Below are 25,218 nucleotides of genomic sequence, written 5' to 3' on the forward strand. Positions count from 1 at the left end.
TCCCTCTGGTCTAATACTCCTTCCTGCTCCCTCACCTGGTCCTTAGTATGGCTGCCAGTCATCTTCACACTTGTTTAGTTCCGTCAGGAGAGAAGAAAATATTTACTCTGTGCCTTCACTCACTTAATTTACAGGCTTGGTCAATGTAGGTATTTGAATTTGTCCATTCCCCACCAGAGTGCAAAAGCAGTGGTGTTTTATGTGTCAACTAGAGGAAGCTGGCTAGGTGAAATTCTATCCTTTTCATTGCGTTTGGAAGCTGAGTGATATTCACGGAGAGGACAACCAGGGGATTAAGTATTAGAAGTGGTGTCTAATATTTACTACAGAGAATGGTAATAGCAAATGATGGTGATACGCATAGATAGATAGATACTGATGTAGCATCAAAGGTATTAAGTAGGATATACTCAGACTTCTAACTACACCCACAAGGAGATTACATCAGGAAAAATAAAATTCACCAAGCCCACATCGTAAAGAAATTTTCAACAAAATCTGTCAGATAAAGATTAAAATTTCTCTTTTAGGGATTCAGCAGTTACTTAGAAATCAAAGTCATCTTTGCATGTAAATTGGTAGTAGTGGGTAAACACAACCTTATAGTTCATAAAAGGCTCTGTCACTATTATATCTTCTGGATATCTTCCTGATTATAACACCAATTTATTCTATATGTTTTTTCCATTTCTGAATTAACCATGCCTCTGATTTTCCAGTAACTCTTTTTCGAATGAACAATAAGTATTTAATCATTTATGTAAACAAGCAATTAACAAATAAAGGAATAAATTAGATGATGTGAAGGACCTGATTAAAAATTTTAGGCTGTATAAGTAAGAAGGATTTCTAAGTCATGTGAAATGTTAAGCACCAAATTCTGGGAGAGAATATTTAGTCAGTTGCAGAGGAAAGGATGCTAGATAGAACAAAAAAATAATCAAAATAGAGGAGCAGCAGAGGAAAACAGAGATGAGGTAGTTGAATGGGTACTTCAGGAATTCCATCAGTCAGGAATAACTTTTGCCTCTGATTAACAGATACCCCTACTCCCAATCAAATAGTAACTTCAGTGTATGTCGGGGGCGGCGAGTGCCTCATTTTAAAGGAGTCTGAAGATGGGCAGTATAGGGATAATATGACAGCTTTACAGTGTCATCAGGGGCCCAGGCTTGCTTTGGTTTTGTGGTTCTTAGGGTGGGACCACCTTTGCCCTCATGCTTTCAAGGTATCTACTGAGATGCCAGACATCACGCCTGTGTCTCAGGAATGATGGAGGTGAAAAGCCAAGGGCAAAAAAAGTTGTTTGCCAGCTTCACTTCTTTAAAGGAGTTTTCTCAGGAGCCTACCCATGGGTTCTGTTTTTATCTCATTCTACTATATCTCATTGGTTAATATCTTTTTAGACAGGATGGTATCATACCCAGCTACAAGGAAGCCTTGGAATAGAGCTTTTTATTTAGACACATTGCAAACATGGATAAAATAGTTTTGTTTGTAAGAAGTTAGGGGACCATTCTATTGTATAGACCACTAGCATCATGTCACATTTCTCTCATTCAGGAAAATGAAGTATAATAATACCTTGATGCATAGTTGGCAGGCTTTTTGCAAGAACCTTATCTGCTTTGAGCCTGGCAGTATCCATGTGAGTGAGTCAGAGAGTCTGAACACAGGCCCTTAGAGAGAAAGATGGGTTATAACATGGCCACCTCACGACTCGGACCCTGGGACTGCCTGATGCAGGAGGGATGAGTGGTCGTTTCGGACACATGTATAAGGACATTGAATTTTGGTAAATGTGTTTTATAAGTGAATCTTTCATTTCTTGTCTTTTATTTGCTGGGATAGTTTCTTTTCATTTTTTGAAAAGTAAATGAGAGGAAATCCTAGTGTTTAACTTTCAATATTCGAGTTTTCTCTCTTCCTCCAACTGGACTTCTCTTCAGCCTGACTCAAGAAGCAGTCTCTAATTTTGGTGCAGGAGCGATACAATGCTGTCCTCTGCCTAACGAAAGCAGAAAATAATGATTAATGCCAATGAGTGTGTGCTCAGTGGGAGGAACAGAACTACTGGGTGTGGTCCTCAGCTCTCCTTTAGATTGATGTGTTTCCATTGGCTTTAACCCTCCATTTCCTTACATGCACAACGGTGCGAACTTTAAGCACCATCTGGAGAATAACTTGCCTTTTGTTGTTTGGCACCAATTTAGTGTGTGTTCTACCACTCCACTGAGTTTCTCAGTGAATGAAGCACTGTTATGGTAACTGGTATAATTACTTTCCCTAGATGGAGTTCAGTAGGAAAAAAAAGTTTTCATTTCTAATATGAAAAAGCCTAAATATTATATGAAAAATACAAATTCTACAAAAAAAAAATCATCAAAGTATTTAAACAACTTACCCAAAGAAAAAAATAATGAAAAATGTATATATGAAAGTTTCTTTAAAATGGAAATTTAAACTTGTTTACAAATTGGAAGAATGTTTTTCATGCTATTCAGTGTTTAAGGATTCACTATGAGTAGCGTGCTGTAGCTTAAAGTTTCTTAGGGTAATTTGCCAGTGTAAATTATAAGAGCCTCAAAAATTTATATCCCTGACCTAATACTTTTATTTCAAAGAATTTACCTAAGCAAAAACCCTAAGGGTGCAAAGATTTCTATATATAAAAATAATCTTTGCAATTTTATTCCAGTAGTGGGAAAAAGGAAGACAACTTAAATATCTAATAATAGGATTAAATGGTTAAATGCAAAAGGATGAAGAGCCACACTAAAAAAAAAAAAGTTTTCAAAGGATAAATGAAAGACATGGACAATGGTTGTTATATAATAAGTGAAATAAGCAAGATTTAAAATACATCCTCAGGTTTGATATTATATATATTGTATATAATCTGTTTTAAAGAAAGAATGGAAACAAAGAAGCCAAAAATGTAAAAGTGATAAGCTCTGAGTGATGGACTTATAAATTATTTTTTTTTATTTTCCAAATTTATATTCATTTGGTCACTAAAATGTGATGAAATATCTTTGTTAGCATGATGTTTATTATTCACTGAACTATTAGAAGGCAATTTCTGGGACAAATGATATAAAAAAATGCCACATGATTATGAGAATAGTTTTTGAGACCTCTATTTGCCAAAATTATACAAATCAATTAATGTTAAACAAGTGATTCAGTAGTAATAGAAATAGTTACCTAAATTATTTTCCATTTTCAGAATCCTCTGTGATGAAAAAAAAGAATATTTGTCTATAATTTATTTGTAATAAAATATAAAATTTTGTGTGGCAAAAATTCACTGTAAACACATTTTAGAAATGAATAAATTGTTCTATTTCTCACTATGATTAAATAGTTTTAATAGACCAATGCAATGGCCAAAGACAACAAGAAAAGCTGCAGTGATACCAAAAAAAAAAAAAAAAAAAATCTATTTGAAGGAATTGGGATGCTGTTGAGACAGCCAGGGCTTGAGAAGCCAAGTTCTCATAGAGAAGTGATTTAGGTGTGAACCTGCTATTCTGTGCAATGCTTTCCCCTCAGATCATTTGCCGATTTTTACCTCGTGCAGGGAAAGAGGGTGAGAAGCCAGCAGAGGGCTTGGTTACGAGAAGAGGAGACATTTGAACTTTCTGGAATCTAAAAGGGAAGGAGACAAAATATAGAAGGTTGAAACTGCCAAGACTGCCAGGACTTGAAGGGTCATGATCTTGGAGATAAGGGAGGTACAGAAAAGTGAGCCAAATATTCCACCTTAGTTTCTCTCCAAGGTATTTACCCGTTCATGAGCAGGGAAAGATTAAAGACTAAGAAGGCAAGAAGAAAGTGACTAAGAAGCTGATTAGAACTTCAGAGAGTCATGTGGTGCTCAGGAAACAAACACTGAATTTCAGGACCCACTGAGAGCATGGATCATAGAAGTCTACACAGGTGCTGGGGAATTAGAGAGAGATCAGACCTAGCAAAGGCTGCAGCTTAATCAAGTCAGCTCAGTCCCTGATTGGACTGGGGAGATCTACCTCTAATTTTGGTGCCTGCTAGAAATAAGATAAATGATTTCAGGAGAAGTATTACACAAGAGTTTCTTCAGTGTCCTGCATTTAATAAAAATGTGTCAAAACAAACAAAACAAACAAACAAACAACAACCAACTAGGACCATTTGGAATACAAACCCAGAGATGCTACTGAAATATCAGATATATATGATCTACGTTTAAGAAAAGAGATGGCAAATACAGTATGCTAACACATATATATGGAATCTAAGGAAAAAAAAAAAAGGTCATGAAGAACCTAGTGGCAAGACGGGAATAAAGACACAGACCTACTAGAGAATGGACTTGAGGATATGGGGAGGGGGAAGGGTAAGATGTGACAAAGAGAGAGAGTGGCATGGACATATATACACTACCAAACGTAAAATAGATAGCTAGTGGGAAGCAACCGCATAGCACAGGGAGATCAGCTCTGTGCTTTGTGACCACCTAGAGGGGTGGGATAGGGAGGGTGGGAGGGAGGGAGACGCAAGAGGGAGGAGATATGGGGATATATGTATATGTATAACTGATTCACTTTGTTATAAAGCAGAAACTAACACACCATTGTAAAGCAATTATACTCCAATAAAGATGTTAAAAACAAAAAAGAAAAGAGATGGCAAGATGTAGAATTTCAACATAAATTTAGAATCAATATAAGAATACAATTACTAATATTGAGAGTTCAGATGGTGAATTTAATAGCAGGTTGGGCACCACAGAAGAGAGGATTAGTCAAAAAAATGAAAAATATATTTAACAGTGAAATGTTTAAAGCAAGACAAGGATGCCTGATAGTACCTCTTCTATTTAGCATAGTTTAAGTGAACCTAATCAGTACATAAGAGAAGAAACTTATAAAAAGACATGAGGAATGAAAAAGAAGAAATAAAACTGTCATTATTCACCAATGACATGAATATCTATTTATCTAGATATTCAAAAGAATTTCAGGCTAACCATTAAAAATAATAAATGAATTTCGAAAATTCCTAGAAAACAAGAATCTAAGAAAAAATAAGTTTTAAATCTTTATCCCAGGAACAATGCTAGACACAAAAGAGTGTATTCTATGTGATTCCATTTACATAAATTTCAAAAAAATATGGATCTAGTATAGTAGTAATAGAAACTGGTAGTTATGTTTGGGGGCTGTTGAGGGGCATAGTAGAGGAACATCTGGAGGTGTAGATAAAGTTATATGTCTTCATTTGCGTGTTACATGGGTCTGTTCACTTTATGAAAATTCATTGAGTCGTAAGCTCATGACTTGGGCACTTTTCTGTAAGTATATTATAAGATGACTTTAAAATTAATACACTCCAAATACGAGACACCTACATAAGATTTTAAATATTGAAAAGAAGAGCCATAATTAAAATTATGATTAACACATTTTTCCTCTTAATAAAGAGGAGTATACATATGAATCAAGAAATGGATAATTCTAGATTTAGAATCTTGTTGGCTTTTGAACATCTGTTCACTTTCATTGTTCACAGGTTTTTAATTTTTATTGAAATTCACACGTGAAAACACATCTGTTTCTCTGATTCATATTTTTATGGTGAACTCTGAAATGAGACAATTGTTGTGAACCCAAGAAATCATTCAGAGCACAAGGGATGTGTCTTCATATTATTTATGGGGAAGAAGTACCCAATAAAGTCCTGAAATCAGCAACTTGTATTGCTGGCTAGTTTACATGAGAATTTATATTAAATATTTACATTTTTACTTGTGTATTTCTGTCTTTTTCAATTAGAGTATAAGACCAATGTAAGTAGGGTCCTTAAATAAACAACTGAAAAAAAAATGAGAGCATGAATAGCTGGGTTATCTTTTGAATTAGAAATAGATTTTTAAAAATATTTTAAGATATTGGCTCTGTGGATGATAATATTTCTTATGGGAATTTTATACTTCTGTAGTTATTTTCCTTTTCAGTCAAATGAAGAAATGTCAGATGCTCTCTATCAACCCCTCCCCCAGATCATCATCTCTCATTGCTCTAAGAACCTCTCACCTGGTTTCTCCATCATGTGTCTTATGTACTTTGATTCAGGTTTTCTCCATACCGCTGTCAAGGTAATCTTTCCAAAATTCAAATTTGAGTTTCTAATTTTCAAGCTTAATGCATATTAAACCTTTAGGGAAAGTCCTGACTCCTTTCCTCTCCCACATCCACTTAGGCTAACTTTAGACCTCACTCACGTGTTACTTTTTCTAAGAAGCTGCCTGCATCTCTGTGTTCCTGCACCTACTTTTATCACATTCTTAGCATACTGTGCTATAACGTGTAGGTTTCTTTGTCTGCTCTTCCCAGTAAAGTATAAGATGGCTGAGGAGTAGTGAGAGCCAGAATGACAGAGAGAGAGAGGGAGAGAGAGAGACAGAGAGAGTGAGAGACTGAGATACACAGTTGGCTGTTTTCCTAAAAATGCATGGCTCTCTTAAGTTCACGGTACCGTTGAATCTCAATATTCTCATCAGATCCTCAAATGCCCAAAAGATTTTTGAATAAGGTAAATATAATCGATGCCCCACACCATGGTTTTATATTTTGTCAGATATATACTAATAGCATCGGAAGATGTGCCTTATTTTCTTTCCTTTAAGAAGAAACATTTAGTTTGTTTTCAAAATGAACAAACTGGTTTGCAAATGTGTTTTGTAAGCAGATGATACAAAGTTTTTTCCCCCATGCCTGATGTTATTAGATACTGTTTGTGTTAGACCCTTCCCCAGTACCTCCCCTTGCGTTTAGAGTAATTGTTACATCATGACCCTTATTTCATTCTGAAAAGCAAGAAATACATTTTATGCAAACTGATAATTAATTAATTGTGGCATTTGTCCAATCAAGAATAAGTATAACCCAGTGATTTAAACTATACATTTGTGAGTAAGCCAGATACTGAATTGAATCCTGGCTCTACTATTCACTGACTGTGTGACTTCCAATAAAGCACTTAAACCTTGTAAGTCCGTGGGCCTCATCTGCAAAACAGGGACAAAATCAGGACATTCTTCCAAGGGGTCATGTTGGAGAAGAAATCAAACAATGGACAGAGAATATTTAGTACAATACCGGGAAACGAGTTGAGTGGTCGTAGTCACACAACTGCCTCAGGGTAGGACTATTTTCTTGCAGACGTGTAGTCTTAGGACATTGTCAGGAATTCCAACCCCAAGACCAACCAATGTGTGGAAAATCCAAATTCATTGCCTAAGGACAATGAAGGTCTCAGTGAGTGTCTTATCCCCTGCAACTGCTTTGTTATAATTAAATGTGTCCACTACTAGATGGGAAAAAATGGAAGAATGCTCAGGAACACATAGAATGCATGAGAAGGAAATGGACACGCCAAAATTACCACTTTGATTGATGGCATAGAATAGGTGTTTGGTTTATGTTCTCTATTTTCATATGTGGGAGGAGTGGACATATTGCAAAAAGCAGTTGTTAGACATGCATATTTAAATGTAACGAAACGAGGTGGTAGACGAGATAAATTTAGTCAAATTAATGCACTAATAATTCATCCTCAGAAAATGCAGATCGCTGTTGTAGTTCTCTTCCTCTTCCTACATATGTAATTAAAGCACTCGTAATGTAGGGAAACCACGGAACTTGAGAGCAACCTGGTGTATAAGGAAGGAAACATTGACAATGTTATTGTAAGTTTCTCCTCTGCTTCTTAATTAATATTTCTATATGTGTAAACCCAATTTTTGCTTCCCCTTTCTATAATGCTAGTTGCTCAATCATCTCTTTGCCTACGTTTGAAACAAACATCCACTATTATGTCTAAAATTCATTTGCTTCCCTGTTGTTAAGTCAGATGGTCGCAACCTCCCACTATATGCCATGTTCAGGTACATGAGCTGACTGGATGTTGGCAGTTCTTGTTACAGTGGCCATACCTTTTCCCATCAATTGCTGCAATTGATAATTGGTAGTGCCCTTAAGATAAGCAGTTGGAAGCCTTAATATCCAGAGAATATGATGTATATTCACAGCGGAATTTAAGGGCCATCAGTGTCAGTGTAACACCCTACTTTTCAAAATGAACTCATGTTTTAATTTGTTTATAATGATTGGCAATATTTTCCTTTCCTTTGTGGATAACTAACCCTCACCCTTATTGAACATGTTTTGGGGGAATAGTTTAACATTTTTTGCAGCTCCACGTGTACATAATATATTTTCACATCCTCCTTACTTACTTCTTTTTTGTCAATAAAATACATCTTAGATATATATTCAGGTTCCTCTTGTGCTCAGATAGTGTTGATTAAGTTGATTAGACTGTGTTCCCCGTATTGCCTCTGATGGGAAGCTAGCCCAGATGCGGAAAGGAAAGTGCCTTGACGTGGCCTTAAACATAATGAAGCTGATGTAGTGTGTGTGGGTTAAAATGTGAGTATGAATATAATTGCTACATTTAGGTTGTATTAAATTAGTGAGCTTTAAAATTGTGCTTAGCCCAGTGTACCTTCAGTTTTTGATTGGAGTTGCATAAAAATTCATCATTTACTTTTTAAATAAATTATTTATTGTTAACATTTCATTTAATTCATTGTTTTAAGCCTTTATCAAACCTGCCACCTCTCTGATGATCTGATGATATACTGATCCTGGTAAACAGCCTAACACATACACCAAATCCATAAACAAATTACACCGAAGGTATAATTTTACTTTCCTCCTCACTTGCCCATCACACATAAAATAAAACTTTTTAAAAAGCATCTTATGATACATTCTTATCCCCATTCTGCATGTTACTATGGGCCCCTTTCTTTCATTTTGATTTGTTTTATTTTGTATTTCTCCCCTTACATATTAGCTAAACCTGCCCAAAGTACAGTAGTAGTTTTCTTTGTAGTTATGAAATATGTTGAGGTCAGTTTTCATTCTGTGGAAACTGGAATTCATATTGGAGGGTAACTTTCTCTTCCTTGGGGCCATCAGTCCTCATAGACTCATCTATGAGTCTGATTTAGATTTTAGCCTCTATCCCTCTGTGTTCCATACAACACCTAGAATGCTGTTCATGTGGTTGAATATTAATGATTGTCTCCACAGATTATGAAGCAGAGAACAAATGGTTCTCAATTGAGTAATCTGCATTAGTACAACCCTGAGTGAAGGGGGCAAAGGAAAGACTTCCCCCCGACCTTTCCATCTCTTCTTATCCCTTGGGTGGCACGCATGACAAAGAAGCTCATTTGTAAGGGTTTATGAGCAATTTCAAAAGAATAGTGTAGAAAGATGAATTTCTTCTCCCAGAGATGGCCTACTAACTGATTTTTAAGTGACTAAATCAGTATTCTGTCTCTACCCAGAGTGAATGGCCAGTAAGTCAAGTTTTAAGTAAATTAATCTACTTGAAATTCTGACAACAGGAGGAATTCAAGTGTGTGCAGTAGAGGTTTGGGCTGGTACCAGATATATCTGCTCTTTAAAAAATGTAATACCATACTTTGGGATTAAGTCCAGCCATAGCTTAGGTCATGGAAAAGGCTACTGGAAGAACGATCTTAATTAAAATGAATCCTTTACAACATGCTCCTAGCTAAAATATTTATGTTATAACTTGAGATAAAATTATATTGCCTTGGGCTTCCCTGGCGGCGCACTGGTTGAGAGTCTGCCTGCTAATGCAGGGGACACGGGTTCGGGCCCTGGTGTGGGAGGATCCCGCGTGCCGCGGAGCGGCTGGGCCCGTGGGCCACAATCGCTGGGCCTGCGCGTCTGGAGCTTGTGCTCCGCAACAGGAGAGGCCGCGACGGTGAGGCCCGCGAACCGCGGTGAAGAGTGGCCCCCACTTGCCGCGGCTGGAGAGAGCCCTCGCACAGAAACGAGGACCCAACACAGCCATAAATAAATAAAGTAATTAATTAATTAAAAAAAAATTATATTGCCTTGTTTTCTTATATATGTAAAAATAAGTGTAGATGAAAGTCTAGAAGGAAATTCATTACAATGTTAACAGTAATTGTCCCTGGAGCTGAGTTTAATGGGGGATTTCCTGCCTTATATGTATTATTTTATTTTCATTTACATTTATCCTGCATTGATTTATAATTATGTATTGCCTTGATAATACATTTAAATCAGTTAAATCATAATTTTAAAAGTAAAAGGGACTTAGTATTTTAGTGTGTTTGTGTGTGTATGTGTGGTATTTAAAAATCTTGATTTGAAACTAGGGAAGTGATTTTTTTAATAGGGGATAATGGGAGAATACATTTAAAAAATATAGTGAGTGGGAGTCTTAGGTAATGGCATAAACTTTTAACGATTTGCATAAAAACTGAATACAAGATGCAGATGAGCAGCCTAGATTAAAAACTGTAAAGCAGACTCAACACCATGGAGTACATTTTAGATCAACCAGTATCTGTTTAGATTGATCAGTATCGATCAGTATCAGGCTAGAGTGATGCCAAGGTTCTGTTTTCAACATCATAGTGATACCTAATCAAGCCTTCAGTGGTGGTTGTGTATGGGGACTGAGGAAGTGGCAGACAATGCTTCTTAGAGGGGGTGACAATGATCAGTCTTAAAGGAGGAAGTATAGACTCGTGTGGGCTAATTTTCATGTGAGTGTCCATATGTGCACATGTATGTGTGTGCATGAGTGCAGATGCCAGTGTGTTTGGACCTCTTGGAAAGGGCAGGGGTAAACAAGGAATAAATGCAACTCAGCCTCAGGGGAGCTCATCTCTATTTGGATTAAGGTGATCTGCCGTCACTTATCTTAGGGTTTCTCAATAGCAGCACTATTAATATTTTGGGCTGGATAATTCTTTGTTGTGGGGCTGTCCTGTGCTTTGTAGGATGTTTAGCAGTGTTTCTGTTCGTTACTTACTAGATGTCAGTAGCACCTCCAACCCATGATTACAGTCAGAAATATCTCCGGACATTGCCAAATGTCCCCTGGGGGGCAAAATTTCCCCAGGATAAGACACATTGCTGTATCTGCTTACAAAAGTGAACTATTTCTGGGAAAAAGGCTATCATCCAGAGGCTCTGTAATCTTTCCATATGCAATTTCTGACATTCAGTCAGAGAAATAAGAAACAGAACCAAGGAAACAACAACAGCCAATAGAAATACATGCATAAATGACCCATTTATTGGGATTATCAGATACAGATATTAGAGTCACTATGGAAAATATATTCAAGAAAAAAGATAGCAAGACAGGTTTCTAGACAATATCAAGTCTGTAGCACAGAGCTAAAATTAATATTGTTTTTGCTGGCTTTCACTCATGGTGGTTTGTTTCCTTGTGTGTACCTATTTGTTGGTCTTCAGTTGTAAGCTTATACATGGTTTATTCTAAATGCTGGAAAATCTTGAAGTGTAAATACAGGACACCTTTCTTCAGTGAGGATTTGTGTTAGATTCCCCCAGGATATTACTGATCTTGGATCTCTTTAGCCTTCTTTCCAGAGTCCCCAGTTTACTCAAGGAGTCTCAAATTCAACTTCCACACTTTCATTGCTTGAAGTGCTGATGTAGGCTTTTACCCTCAGGACCTCTTTCATACGGGCTTATGGTAATTGCCCTTGTTCCAGCTCATAGTTTGTGTTTTTTTAATAAATTTATTTATTTTATTTATTTATTTTTGGCTGCGTAGGGTCTTCATTGCTGCGCACGGGCTTTCTCTAGTTGCAGTGAGCGGGGACTACTCTTCATTGTGGTGCGCAGGCTTCTCATTGTGGTGGCTTCTCTTGTTGCGGAGCACGGGCTCTAGGCTCGTGGGCTTCAGTAGTTGTGGCACGCAGGCTCAGTAGTTGTGGCTCTTGGGCTCTAGAGCGCAGGCTCAGTAGTTGTGGCGCACGGGCTTAGTTGCTCCGCGGCATGTGGGATCTTCCTGGACCAGGGTTCGAACCTGCGTCCCCTGCATTGGCAGGCGGATTCTTAACCACTGCATCACCAAGGAAGTCCCCAGCTCATAGTTTTTGAAGAATTACATGACTTCCCATAAGCCCAGCAATGGAATAGACACTTTATTTTAGGTCCAATATTTTTTTGTTCTTCATATTGCTGGAAGCTAAAGCCTACATACTATGTACTTCATTGTAATATATCTTTTGTAATACTATTTCAAAAAGTGAAAGTTAATAAAAACTCATATTTAAAATCATATCTCCCCACCAAAAATAAATGAATAAAATTTAAAATGAAGTGGAGGATAAACAAGAAACTTAGATTTGGAAGAGAATAAGTTTAGAATGTTTATTAACTATACTTCCCACACAGCAGTTGTCATTTGCTAGAAGAAAAAAAAAAGGAATATGCAAATTAAAATTCCCAGTGGAATTAATGCAGTTTCTCATTACATAACACATCGTGGGCAAGCAATCAATCCTTTGGACTCTCAGGCAATCAGATGTATTTAAGCCAAAGATGTCTCAAGACAAGAGTAATCAGGGTTCCTCCAACACTGCTTTTTGTGTGATGTAGAGTTTATCATTGTTTAAAGCATCTGATCTCATAGGCTTTCTTTGTTTTCTTTTATTACCTCATTTCATTCCCTGAATAGCTTTTGCAGTAGCAATGTTAACTATTATTGCTGTGAGTGATTGAATGGCCTATTTCTTTTGATACATCAGGTGAAAGCAGAAGTCATTTCACTGAAGAGCTGATATTGCAATTTCCTGTTCCTTCAAAAAAGACATTGCTTTTCAAGCAAGGGCATAAATGTTTTTGACCATTAGCAATTACATGTGATTTTGTTTTGTTTTGTTTTTATTATTTTATATTCACTCCTTTGATTTTATTGAAGATTTGAATAAGAGAGACACATAAGCACAGATTAACTCATAATATGAAGGGACCCAAAGTAAGATCAGGTTTTATTTCACACAAACTACTATTTCTCCTACATTTCCCTATAGTCAGGGAGATGTGAAAGTTTGCATGAAAGAGCTGCGTTTCCAATACCTTTATTTTCTGACCTTCTTTTCCATTGCTAATACAAGCAGATAATCACAGGTATTTGAGAGTTCTTTCTCTTTTAGCACCCTCCTTCTTTCCTCTTTCCCTTAATTGGAAGCATATTTCTCTTTCTTCCTACATCTCTACACTACCCTGTGATACTCTTATCAAAATGAAATGTTTCCTCTTATCTGGTAGTGTCCAAGAAACGTAGGGCACCCTCATCGATTTGGTCATCATTCAGTTTTTCTAGGTAACTAAGATTAGCCATGAAGTCTCTATGGTCTCTGCTATGACTAAGTATTTCATTATCTTGAAATAGTGAAAAAGAAGGTCAGGCAATTTTTCTCATACGTCTTCCCACAGTCTGAACTGTTTCCATGACTTTTAACTACTGTCTTTTTGCCTTTACAGGCAATATTCATTAGGATATACTTTGAGAATATATCTATATTCCATCAATCTGGATCACTTATGACCCTAGTAAGTTCCATTATTTGGAATTATGTTTCTATATTTAACTACTATTACTTTATAGCCAATGGTACGAAGTGTTGGTCTTAGTTTCTCTAGAAAATAAATTGATTTGAAGGGAACCACAAGCAACTTTCTATTTGTGATGGAAGGCCATAATTTAAATATTTAGGTATAAGTTGTATAAATTAGTATGATTTTTATATTTGCATTGCATAGTAACAGTCTTTGAGAAAAATACTGCAAGTAATACCTTGGTAGCTGCCGTTAGAGTCTAACAAATTATACAACTTGACCAGACATATTTGGAACATTTAACTAGAAAACAGGACTGGTAGCTACAATTGATGATTTATGAATCAAATTCTGTGAATACATCTGCGACGCTTTAGAGATCATTTAGTTCAACAGCTTAGTGTAACAATATGTGAGAAGAGAACAGATAGCAATCTCTGAAAAGCAGAAGTGACTAGTCCAGGCTAGATAGAACCACTTATCGAAAAATTAGCCTTTCCCCATTGTACTGTGATGTTACCTCTGTCATAAATAAAGTGACCTTATATTGCATGGGTCTTTTTCCAGTGTTTTTATTCTGTTCCATTTGTCTATTTGTCTAATATTTTACCAGCAATACACTCTTAAATGCTATAAATTTATAGTATGTGTTAAAATCTGGTATTGTAATTTCTCCACCCACTTTTCTTTGACAACAATGCTTTGGCTATTTTTGTCCCTCTGCATTTACATACCATTATGTTATCAAAATTATATCTTTAAAAAGTTCTTGTCCTAAGTTTTTGTTTTTGCTATACAAAATAGAACTAATTTTTTTAATATTAACCAGTTGTGTCTCATGACCTTGCTGAATTTACTTCTTAATTTTAATACTTTATATGTAGGTGTTTTGGATTTTCTACCAGCATAATCATGCATACGTGAATAATGTCAGTGTTATTTCTTCTTTCTTTATGCATCTTCTTTCTTTCTTTCTTTTTTTTTTTTTTTTTTTGCTTTAGAGCACTTGATAAGAAGTCTGTACAATGTTGTTTAGAAATGGAGATAGTGGACATTCTTGTCTTGCTCCCAGTCTTGGGGAAAGTGTTTTCAATACTTTACTTCCAAATGTGTTGTTTGCTGTAGATTTATTTTAGATTACCTTCATCAAAATTAGGAAGTTACCTTCTATTCCTTTATTCTTTCCTCATGAAGGAGTGTTGAATATTATCAAATATACAGTGTGCATCTATTTAGATTATAATATGATTTTTTTTCTGTGAATGTGGTGAAATATTTTGATGGATTTTTAAACGGTTAAACCAACCCTCTAATCCTGGACTAAACACATTTGGAAATGATTTTTTGAAAATTGTTGGATTTAAAGTTCGTGAGAGATATTAATTTGTAACATCCTTTTCCTGTAATGTCCTTGTGTGATTTTGTTGTCAAGGTTATTCTAGCATCGTGCAATTTAAGTTCTAGACTGACCTTTACAAAACATTATTTTAATTTTGTAGAGTTTTTTTTTTTCATTTAGATTTCCCCTATATTTACTTTCATTTTTCACTATTTTCTTTATTTTAATGTTTATGTTTTGGATGGATCATTTTCTTTTTGTGTGAGGAAATTTTGTCTTTAATATTTATTCTGATAAGCCTCTTCTAGTGACAACTTATTTTAGTTTTTGTTTGTCTGGAAACGTTCTCATTTTGTAATCAAATTGGTAGGATATTTTTGTTAGGCATAGAATTCTAATTTGGCACTTTCTTTCAGGATTTTAAAGATGTCATTCCATTGCCATGTGATTTAAGCATTTATTTTGGTAATTCAGTTGTCAATCTTCTTGGTTTTTTCCTTTGAAAGTAATACATCTTTTTATCTCTAATTATTTTTAAGATTTTCTCTTTGTCTTTCAGCAATTGACTATGCTGTGTGTCAGTGATGCTGTGTGGTTTTCTTTTTATTTATTCTCCTTAGGCTTTATGAAGCTTCTTGGATCCATAACTTAAATTCTTTGGGCATGTGTATTAGTTTGCTAGGGCTGCCATAACAAAGTACCACGCACTGGGTGGCTTAAACAATGGAGATTTATTTCCTCTGGGCCTGGAGGCTGGAAGTGCAAGATCAAAATGTGAGCAACCTGGATTTATTCTGAGGGTCTCTCTCCTTGGCTTGTAGATAGCCATCTTCTCTTTGTGTCTTCACATGGTCTCCCCTCTGTGTGTGTCTGTGTCCTAATCTTCTCTTCTCATAAAATCACTAGGATTGGGGCCCATTCTAATGACCTTATTTAACCTTAATTACCTCTCTAAAGATCTTATCTCCAAATATAGTCACATTCTGAGGTACTGGAGATTAGGATTTCAACATGTGGATTGGTGGGGGTGGGGGGACACAATTCAGTCCATTACAGCACTATTGGAAGTGTCTTATCTATGACCTCTTAAAATATTACTTCTGCTTCATCCTGTCTTTTTTTCTGGGTACCCAATTAGATGCTTTGGATATTATTTCGTGTCCAGTGTATTTCTTAAGCTTTTTTAATTCATTCTTTTTGTTTTCTATGCTTCAGTCTGGATATTTTCTACTGACCTATCTTCCAGTTTACTAAGCCTCTCTTCTCCTGTGTCTGATTTGCCATTGACTCTCTTTATTCAATTTTTAATTTCAGTAACTGTATTTTTAAATTCAGAATTTCTACTTCATTTTTTATAGATGATTCTCTGAATAATTTCTCCATTTAGTAATATAGTTTTTTGAATATATTAATCATAGTTATTTTAAAGTCCATTACTGACAATTCTAGTTTGGTCACCTGTATCATTTTTGGACCTTTTTATATTGTCTATTTTTCTCTTTCCTTTTTAGTCTTTCTGTCTTGTCTATTGATATACCTATTTTTTTTAATTGGGTATAAATATTGTTTAATAAAATTGGTAGAATTTTGTGAATGATGTTATCTTCCATGAAGAGATAATTTACTTTTTGTCTGGCAGACATATGTACAAAGACAGATAACCTCAATCCAATCAGACATTAAAATGATTTCTAAAGTGAAAACCTGGGATGTTTATGTTATGTTTATCAATGCCCTCCTTCTCAAAGGTCCCCAAGTTCCAAGTACTGTCTTTCCAGCCAGATGAAAAAACCAAAAGCTCTGTTTAGTTTATTCATCTTTTAGATGTTGCTTTCTGCTTAATGCTTTATCCTCTTGCCCTAAAAAGTTTCAGGCTTGACAAATGCATGAAGGGGATTATTTGTGTATTGGGTAGAACTCACTACCCTATGGTTCCTTTTTCTCTAGGATCTTGGCCACTTAAATCCAGGCTGCCTTAGAAGGCTTTGACTTATATATTGACGTCTTGCTAGTCAAAAATTATTTCTGAGGCTAGAGACAAAATGGAGATAGGACTTTCAGGTGCCATAGGAGTTTGTTGAAAAATAATGTCAGAATAAAATACCTTTTAAAGAAGTAGCATTACTTAGTACAGAAACCATAAGTTATCTGAAATATATTGTTGGCAGAGCAAAAAAGGAAGTAGACATTCATATTGAGGGAGAAACAGATTAGCTGTGAAAAAATGGTATATTACTTTCAGTTATATAAAATTATAATATGTGGTTCTATTTGTGGAAGCCTTTTACTCTTCAAGTTATACATTTATTATTTTTTTTCTTAAAGTTTAAACACTGTGCCACAAACAAATATCACAGTGGTACTTAGGAAATCCAAACAGTAATACTTAAAAAAATATATTTCTGTTTTGGTGTCTTTAAAGTTACTTATTAAGTAGGTATTCCCAATTTTGAAAATTTTAAAATAGAAAGGTTTAGTTATTTTCTAAGATTATAGAGCATATAAGTGGTGGATATTAAATTCTATCTTAGGTCTTTCTGAATCCAGAGCACAAACTCTTAACTCTTATCAAAGACTGCCTTCTTGGCTTCAATTCCTTCAGTGATGGAAGCTTACTCCCTACCACGGCAGCACATTCCGTAATGGACTACTCTGATGTGTATAATGTTATTTATTACAGTATATTAAACTCTGTGTCCCTGTAACTCTTACCTATTAATCCTGAATATGTTAACTGTGCTATAAAATGACAAAGTTAAAGCAAGTTCACTATAGCCTTAAATTTTAAGTTTATTGAATTTCTGACATTTTTGACTACATGATTCCCAGGCTCTGCATATATTTGACACTGCTTTATTGAAAAAAATTGGCTTAAATCCTGAATATGACGTTAAAGGATATTTTCCAAAAGTGAATGTAAAACATGTGGCTAAGTGTATACATAATTATTGATAAGACTTTATTTTTTAAAAAACATTTAGCTGCATAGATAAATTATGTTTAGAATTTTACTTGCATATTTTTAAAATTTAAAATATTTTTATTTTGAAATACTTTTGATCTTAGAAGACTGAAGAATAGTACAAAGAACTTTTTTTACATGAACCATTTGAGGATAAGTTGCTCACATGGAGTTACAATAGCTTCAAATTTAAATGTACATATACTCATATATTCTGATATATGTATACACTTACATATATACTCAATGTTCTTTCTAATGTTTTATGATTTGGGAAAACGAATATTGGTAGATTCAGAAATAAAGAATAATTAAAAGATAAGTTATCAGTAGAAAATATTGCTTTATGGTATATTTTTTCTTTACTTTAAAAGATTAGCTTGTTGTTGATGGAAATGTATTATTTATTGTTAGATGGATTTCATTGTTCAATTTGTAAAGTAAATACTCTAATTATCCCTGATGTGGGAAGAAAGTCCACAGTTGTTTCAAACCAGTTTAATTATCACTCCTGAAATGTGTATTAAGGAAGTGATATATTCACTCACACCTTTGAATTTTTTAAAGTAACAAAACCAAGCAAGAATTTAAAAGTGATTAAGGCCTGATTCTACCTTATCCCTCTTTTGCCCAAATATAGTTTATCGTCAAGAAACTTTCTATAGAAATGTTTCTCTGTATCAGCTCTTTCACTGGTGAATGACATTTGTTGTCTGTGTATATCTTTGACATTTGTCCCATAGAGTCTTTCATGGTGAATTACAATTGCATGTGTTTATTTATGACCTATGGAATCAATAATTCAATACAAGGCATAGACCTGGATGTGATAGGATTTTTGTTTGCAGAATCCCAAAACCTTGTTTCTGAAGCAAGGTACTGCCCACTGGCCAGTCAATGGGTTTACCAGCTACAAAGAATGAAATTCTTATTCTAATTTATATTGACTCATTCAGGATGGGCCACATTGATTAATTACTTAAGCTCCACATTTCCAACCTCATTCTTTCTCTGATTTTTTTAACCTTGGGTCTATCACATAGTTTCTGAGTTATATTGGTAAACAAGTATGATATTGCTACCTAATTTATAAAATTTTTGTTAGAAATAAATGAATCGAGTAATTTTAGTTATTGTAATAGAAACTAATCTTAAGGTTGAAATAATGAGATACTCTTACTTAGAGGTCTAATAGACTTCCTCTGTGAAGTTCTGCTCAATACCTTGGAAAACCTTTAGAGAAAAGTGAAGCCTGCTACTCCCATATCCCAGTTTCAATTTTAGACACTCTAAGGGCAAACAACAGAAAACTATATCAGTACAACATTTGCTTAAATGTCTTATTTCCTCACAAAGGTCTGTGATCTATTACTTTAATCCTTGTATACTAAGAAAACACAAACAGAAGGATTGACATTTATCCCTGTTTTAAAAAAGTTACAAGCATCTCTTCCTTGGCTAGCAAATGTAGTGTCAAAGTGTGGCTTGAATTATAAGAAGTCTCACTGCTCATTTTGAAATGGAAGGTGAAAGTTGCCTCTTCACTTTCAAATGTCTGATGGAAGATTACTTTATTCTCACACACAAAATATTTGTACTTAGATGAAATGGTACAGAATATTATAGTTCTGAAGTGTTTAATTCCTTCTCATAGAAATTTCAAGGGAACTTCGGATGCATTTGGCAGGAGCTTTTCCTAGTACAATCAGGTTGCTATGGTAAGCCTATTATTTTAGGCAAAGGAGGACTGTGTTAGTAAAGTGCTAATCTCTTTTCTGTTTTATGTGAGCCTCTAATTACTCTCCAAATATTGAGCATGTACTGCAAGCGTGGTTTTGCCCTTTTAAAAAGTGGAAGAAAATAAGGTTGTAGAGAGTGTACCTTCTGTTCCCAGGCTAGCAGGTGCATTTGGTGATACGGTGTTCTTCTTAAATAATCTCATTCTGGATCAGGAAATACAGTTGGTTTATTTTTTTAGAGAAATAGAATCAGAAAGTAAAGGAATGGATTTTATGTGAGTTACTGAAATTCAAGCCTCCCAATATGTTTTTTTAATTATAAAAATATAAATAATAACATCTATTATTTATGGACCACTTACTATGTGTCAGGTCCTGTCCTATGTACTTGATATGCATGATAATATTTAGCCTAACCAAAACCTTATGTGATCAGTGTTATTATTATTCCCATCCTGTAGCCATGGTAAATGAGGTTTAACTTAGTCTTCCAAAGAATCACATTTAACATTGGATGTGCCAGGATTAAAATCCAGGTTTATTTAAAATCAGAGCCCATTCTTTTAACTGAATCTTATGTTAAAATTTATTTTCTTTCTTCTTTGCCTGATTAACATTTAACAAACACTTTAAGACTCATTCCGAATTCACCTTTTCCAGGAACCTTCTGTAACCCTATAGGGTGTGTGTGCTCATGTACTTTACCTGTATTCCCTCTACTATTAAAAGTTTTTAAATGGCTTTCTTAATTTTATATCTTCAGTATAAACTAGATGAGCTATAAACTATGCTTTTTTGTCCATGTTCTGACTTAAACTTTTACTGTATTTTGTAGAAGTGTCAAATTTGAAATGCTTAAGTAAAATCTGTTTTAATCAGAACTTCTACATATCTGCTTTACTTCATTACCCTTCTTTGCTAGTGTATAAGAGCCTTTAAATACAATTCATAGGGATTGCAATCCATTATAAAAGTATGTCTTTGGACTAACTTTTTGTGTGTCCTTAAAGGTTAAATTTATTAAAATTTAACTGGAATGGGCAGACTCAGTGTACATTTCAGTTAAGTTTTGGTTGGATGATATTGATGATGTTGACTGAATTAATTTCTTTTCAAACAGTTATTTCCATCCTTTTCATCCTTTTCCTGGATTGTCTTTTTAAAAATTACTTGGTTTATTTGCATTTTTGAATATATCTTTCTTTAGATTTTCCTCTCAATTTGTTATATAAAAGAGTACTTGCTAGTGCTAGACCTGCAAACTTCCATTATCCTTCATTCTTACTTATCAGAATATTAATTTGATAATCATCTGAGAATCCACAGTTACATCTCCATAACATTAAACTAATCATTGAAATAATACCATTTAGTAAATAAAGGAGAGTAGACTAATTTCTTATTTTTTTTCTTTCTGAATTTATTTTTATTTTACTTTTTTAAGTATTTTATTTTATTTTCACATCTTTATTGAAGTATAAATGCTTTACAATGTTTTGTTAGTTTCTGCTGCACAACAAAGTGAATCAGCTATATGTATACATATATCCCCATATCCCCTCCCTCTTGAGCCTCCCTTCCACCCTCCCTGTCCCACCCCTCTAGGTGGTCACAAAATGCCGAGCTGATCTCCCTGTGCTATGCGGCTGCTTCCCACTAGCCATCCGTTTTACATTTGGTAGTGTATATATGTCAGTGCTACTCTCTCACTTCATGCCAGCTTCCCCTTCCCCCCATGTGCCCTCAAGTCTGTTCTGTACCTCTGCGTCTTTATTCCTGCCCTGCCACTAGGTTCATCAGTACCGCTTTTTAAAATTCCATATATGTGCGTTAGCATACGGTATTTGTTTTTCTCTTTCTGACTTACTTCACTCTGTATGACAGATTCTAGGTCCATCCACCTCACTACAAATAACTCAGTTTCGTTCCTTTTTATGGCTAATATTCCATTGTATATATGTGCCACATCTTCTTTATCCATTCATCTGTCGATGGACATTTAGGATGCTTCCATGTCCTGGCTATTGTAAATAGTGCCACAGTGAACATTGTGGTAAATGTATCTTTTTGAATTATGGTTTTCTCTGGGTATATGCCCAGTACTGGGATTGCTGGGTCATATGGTAGTTCTATTTTTAGTTTTTTAAGGAACCTCCATACTGTTCTCCATAGTGGCTGTATCAATTTACATTCCCACCAACAGTGCAGGAGGGTTCCCTTTTCTCCACACCCTCTCCAGCATTTATTGTTTGTAGATTTTTTGGTGATGGCCATTCTGACCGGAGTGAGGTGATACCTCATTGTGGTTTTGATTTGCATTTCTCTAATGGTTAGTAATGTTGAGCATCTTTTCATGTGTTTGTTGGCCATCTGTATATCTTCTTTGGAGAAATGTCTATTTAGGTCTTCTGCCCATTTTTGGATTGGGTTGTTTGTTTTTGTTTTGTTTTTGATATTGAGCTGCATGAGCTGCTTGTATATTTTGGAGATTAATCCTTTGTCAGTTGTTTCGTTTGCAGATATTTTCTCCCATTCTGAGGCTTGTGTTTGCTACTACCTCAACAGAGAACTTTGCTGGCTGCTAACAGGTTACAAATCAGCCTGGACCGTAAATAGATCACTATTTATGGTAGGGTTCAGACATGTATTTATTTAGTATAAAGTGTGCATTCACTGATTTACTAATGGTGTGAACCAAGTACTGTGGGATCAGAGAGAAGGAACAAATCCTCCAGGTGACCAAACAGGGATGGCAAGCAAGGGTTTATAGAGTATTTCAGATTTAAGCTGGCTATTGAACACTAGGTCAAATTTTATAGAGAAAGTTTTAGAGTGCATGGCAGAGAGAAGAAATGGAGCACAAAAACAAAGTCTCTGAACATGAGTGCACTGTGAATGTTGGGTATAAGCTTAGGAAGGGTGAGTTGGGTCTTGTGTAGAAAGCCCTGTTGAGAAATTTGATCTCTGCCTTAAAGTTCATGTGGGACCATCATGGGAAGGGGAGTTACATCATCATAGCTATGTTTTAAGAAGTAGATTTTATGAAATTTGAAATTGAAAGGAGAAGAATGGTTAATTAAAAGAAGGAAGGAATCAAGTATGTCATCAAGTTTTTTCAAGACTCAGTGACAGATTAAATGAATAGCGACCTTCTCTGGGATAAAAGAATCCAGGAAAAGGAGTAAGTTTGTGAATAAAGGTGATGAATTTGCTGTGGAACGTATTTCATTGATGTAACTGTGGAAAACACAAATGAAGGTATTCAGGTGATTGGAAATGCCTATGCATTCCAGGGAGAAACGTCTTATTCTAAATTCAAGTTCTTCCATTAAAGCTCATGCTTTGTGTCAATGTTAGCAAACTATTTACATGTGATTATTATTTAGTGCATCTGTTCAATAAATATTGGTTTAAACATTATGAGGACACAGGAGAAGTGCAGTTAATTCTGGTGTTTTTGTGAAGATGAGTGATTAGGAGGGTGCAAGTGTCATGGATTTGGTGGAGTTTACTTTGGATCTTAAAGGATGAGCGGAAATTTACCTGGCAGGTCTATGTCCTGGTAGTGAATGGAGTGAAGTTGTGAACTGAGACAGCAAAATAATGCCCTTTAAAATGTGGACCGCATGAAGAATTTACTCTTCTTTGTCTTTCTATCTGTGACAAATTAGCCTTTCTTGATGCTTAATGCTTTGCCATCCCATCAGAATCTACTGTATCCTATAAACTAAATTAGAGCTACATACATAAAGTTAATTCAGCTAATATTTGCCTTAACATATTTTTAAAACACGAACAGATACATGGCCTAAAAAATGAATTGCAAAATGGTTAATTATTGTCTGATATTTTAAACAGATGCTTGAATTACAATCTATCAGGAAAAAAAAGGTACCTAGGACCAAATATTAACACTTTACTATCCAACTGTATAAAAGGGGGGGGGGATAAATTGGGAGATAAGGAGAAATAGAAGACCCTATCCAGAATGAAAACAGTGAAATGGAGATATTTAAACACATATGCCAGTAGTTAGTTCATCCTTTTCAAAGAAGTCAATAATACATATTCAGGAAACTTCCTGTATGCCTCAAAATGCTAATAAAATGGTCAGCATAAATACATATGCCCTCAAACTTAAAAAGTGTTGTTTTCTTGGTAACTGGGAGTGGATTACCTGTCCAGAATGATGTGGCTGAAGTTTCCCACGTCTGTCCACCATGGACTAGTTAACCATACAGGGCCACGCTGCTGATGGTCCTATATTTTGCCTCTCTCCACAATCTGGATCGTTTTTATCCTTCACACATCTACCTATGAGAGAACCAGCGTGTTTATGCACAGCAGATTAACCAGGGCTCAGAAAATCTGGGTTCTAGCACCCACACTGCTGATGTCTACTTTGCTGGCCTTAAGCACGTCATTTAGCCTCAGCATACTTGAGTTTCCTCATCTATTAAATAAAGTGCAGAAAGTCATGGATCCTCCTGACATTTTATAACAAATAAACACGTGCTGGTATATTTTTCCAGGGAGAGATCTGGGGTCTACCAGTCAGAGGTCCTGACTGCGTACAACAGAAACCGAGGTCATTAACTGGGATGAAAAATCATTTTATTAGAAGAGTTTAGGCTCAGAACACAAGCTTGGGCAGTCAGCTCACGCAGCACCCCAGCGAAGCAAGGCACTGCCGAGAACCAGCCCCTGCAGCCATCACTTTTGAACTTCAGCCTCTGTGTGCCGAGCTCTACTACCCCTGGGTGCTCACTGCTATGCTGTTACCCTGGGCATTCTGCCACAGCCCTGTGCCTTGCTTTCCCCTTCATGAATCCAAGCCCTGGCCAAGAGCGTCTGGCGTGTCTCTGTTCTGTCTGCCAATCCATAGGAAGAGGGGGTATCATTGGGGAAAGAGGAGGGGCTCTGACTCCTGCTGAACTTGGCACTGCCTCCAAGTTGGAGGAGCGATGGGTTGAAGGGTGGCCAGAACAACATTATCTATTGCCATATCTTTCACTGGATTCTCAAAGGGATCCTAACCCCGCCACTTCTGCCACAAAAGATTATGAGTCACTGCATTAGATTATCTTTAATTACAGCTCTGAAATTATATGATTCTAAATACTAATTTTTCTTTCTTCCATCATATCCCGGCACAGAATTTCTTTAACGAGATACAAATGCAGCAACAGAATGACTAACAACATTGCTGGGTCAGCCCTGAAGTATCTTATGATCGTTTCAGTGGGTGTGTAATTATGATGGTTGGGATAATGAGAGAGAGTAGCAGATGTCTCGGAGTAGTCACTCAGCTGAATTTCTGGCAAACCAGTACCAATTCCTCAGAAAAAAGAAATGTACTTTCTCATACAGCCTCCTGGTGCTGCATTATGAGTATATTAAGATACAATATGGCTTAATGTTTAGATGCACAAACTTTAAGTGTAATGAGAATGGATATAAATTTTGAATCTATCCCTTAAGAACTGGTTCACCAGGGAGAGTAACTTGGCCTCGGTATGTCTCCATTTCCTGTTTAGTAAAATGATCGTGATAATGGTAGTCAATGTGTGGTATTATGAAAACAGAATGACAGAATTGAAGAAATTATAGTGTTTGAGGCATAGTTACAGCTCCAGAAATACTGACAAAAGACATAAAGATAAATAGTTAAGAAATCCC

The 25,218-nt window shown here is 35.6% G+C and overlaps 1 protein-coding gene across 1 annotated transcript in view; it reads left to right on the forward strand.

The window, feature by feature from the left end:
• ITGBL1 (integrin subunit beta like 1) overlaps positions 1 to 25,218 on the forward strand; it is a 207,566-nt gene that overhangs the window by 157,938 nt on the left and 24,410 nt on the right. The window lies entirely within an intron of this gene.

This window comes from Eschrichtius robustus, chromosome 18 (genome assembly GCF_028021215.1).
Source record: "Eschrichtius robustus isolate mEscRob2 chromosome 18, mEscRob2.pri, whole genome shotgun sequence".
NCBI lineage: Eukaryota > Metazoa > Chordata > Mammalia > Artiodactyla > Eschrichtiidae > Eschrichtius > Eschrichtius robustus.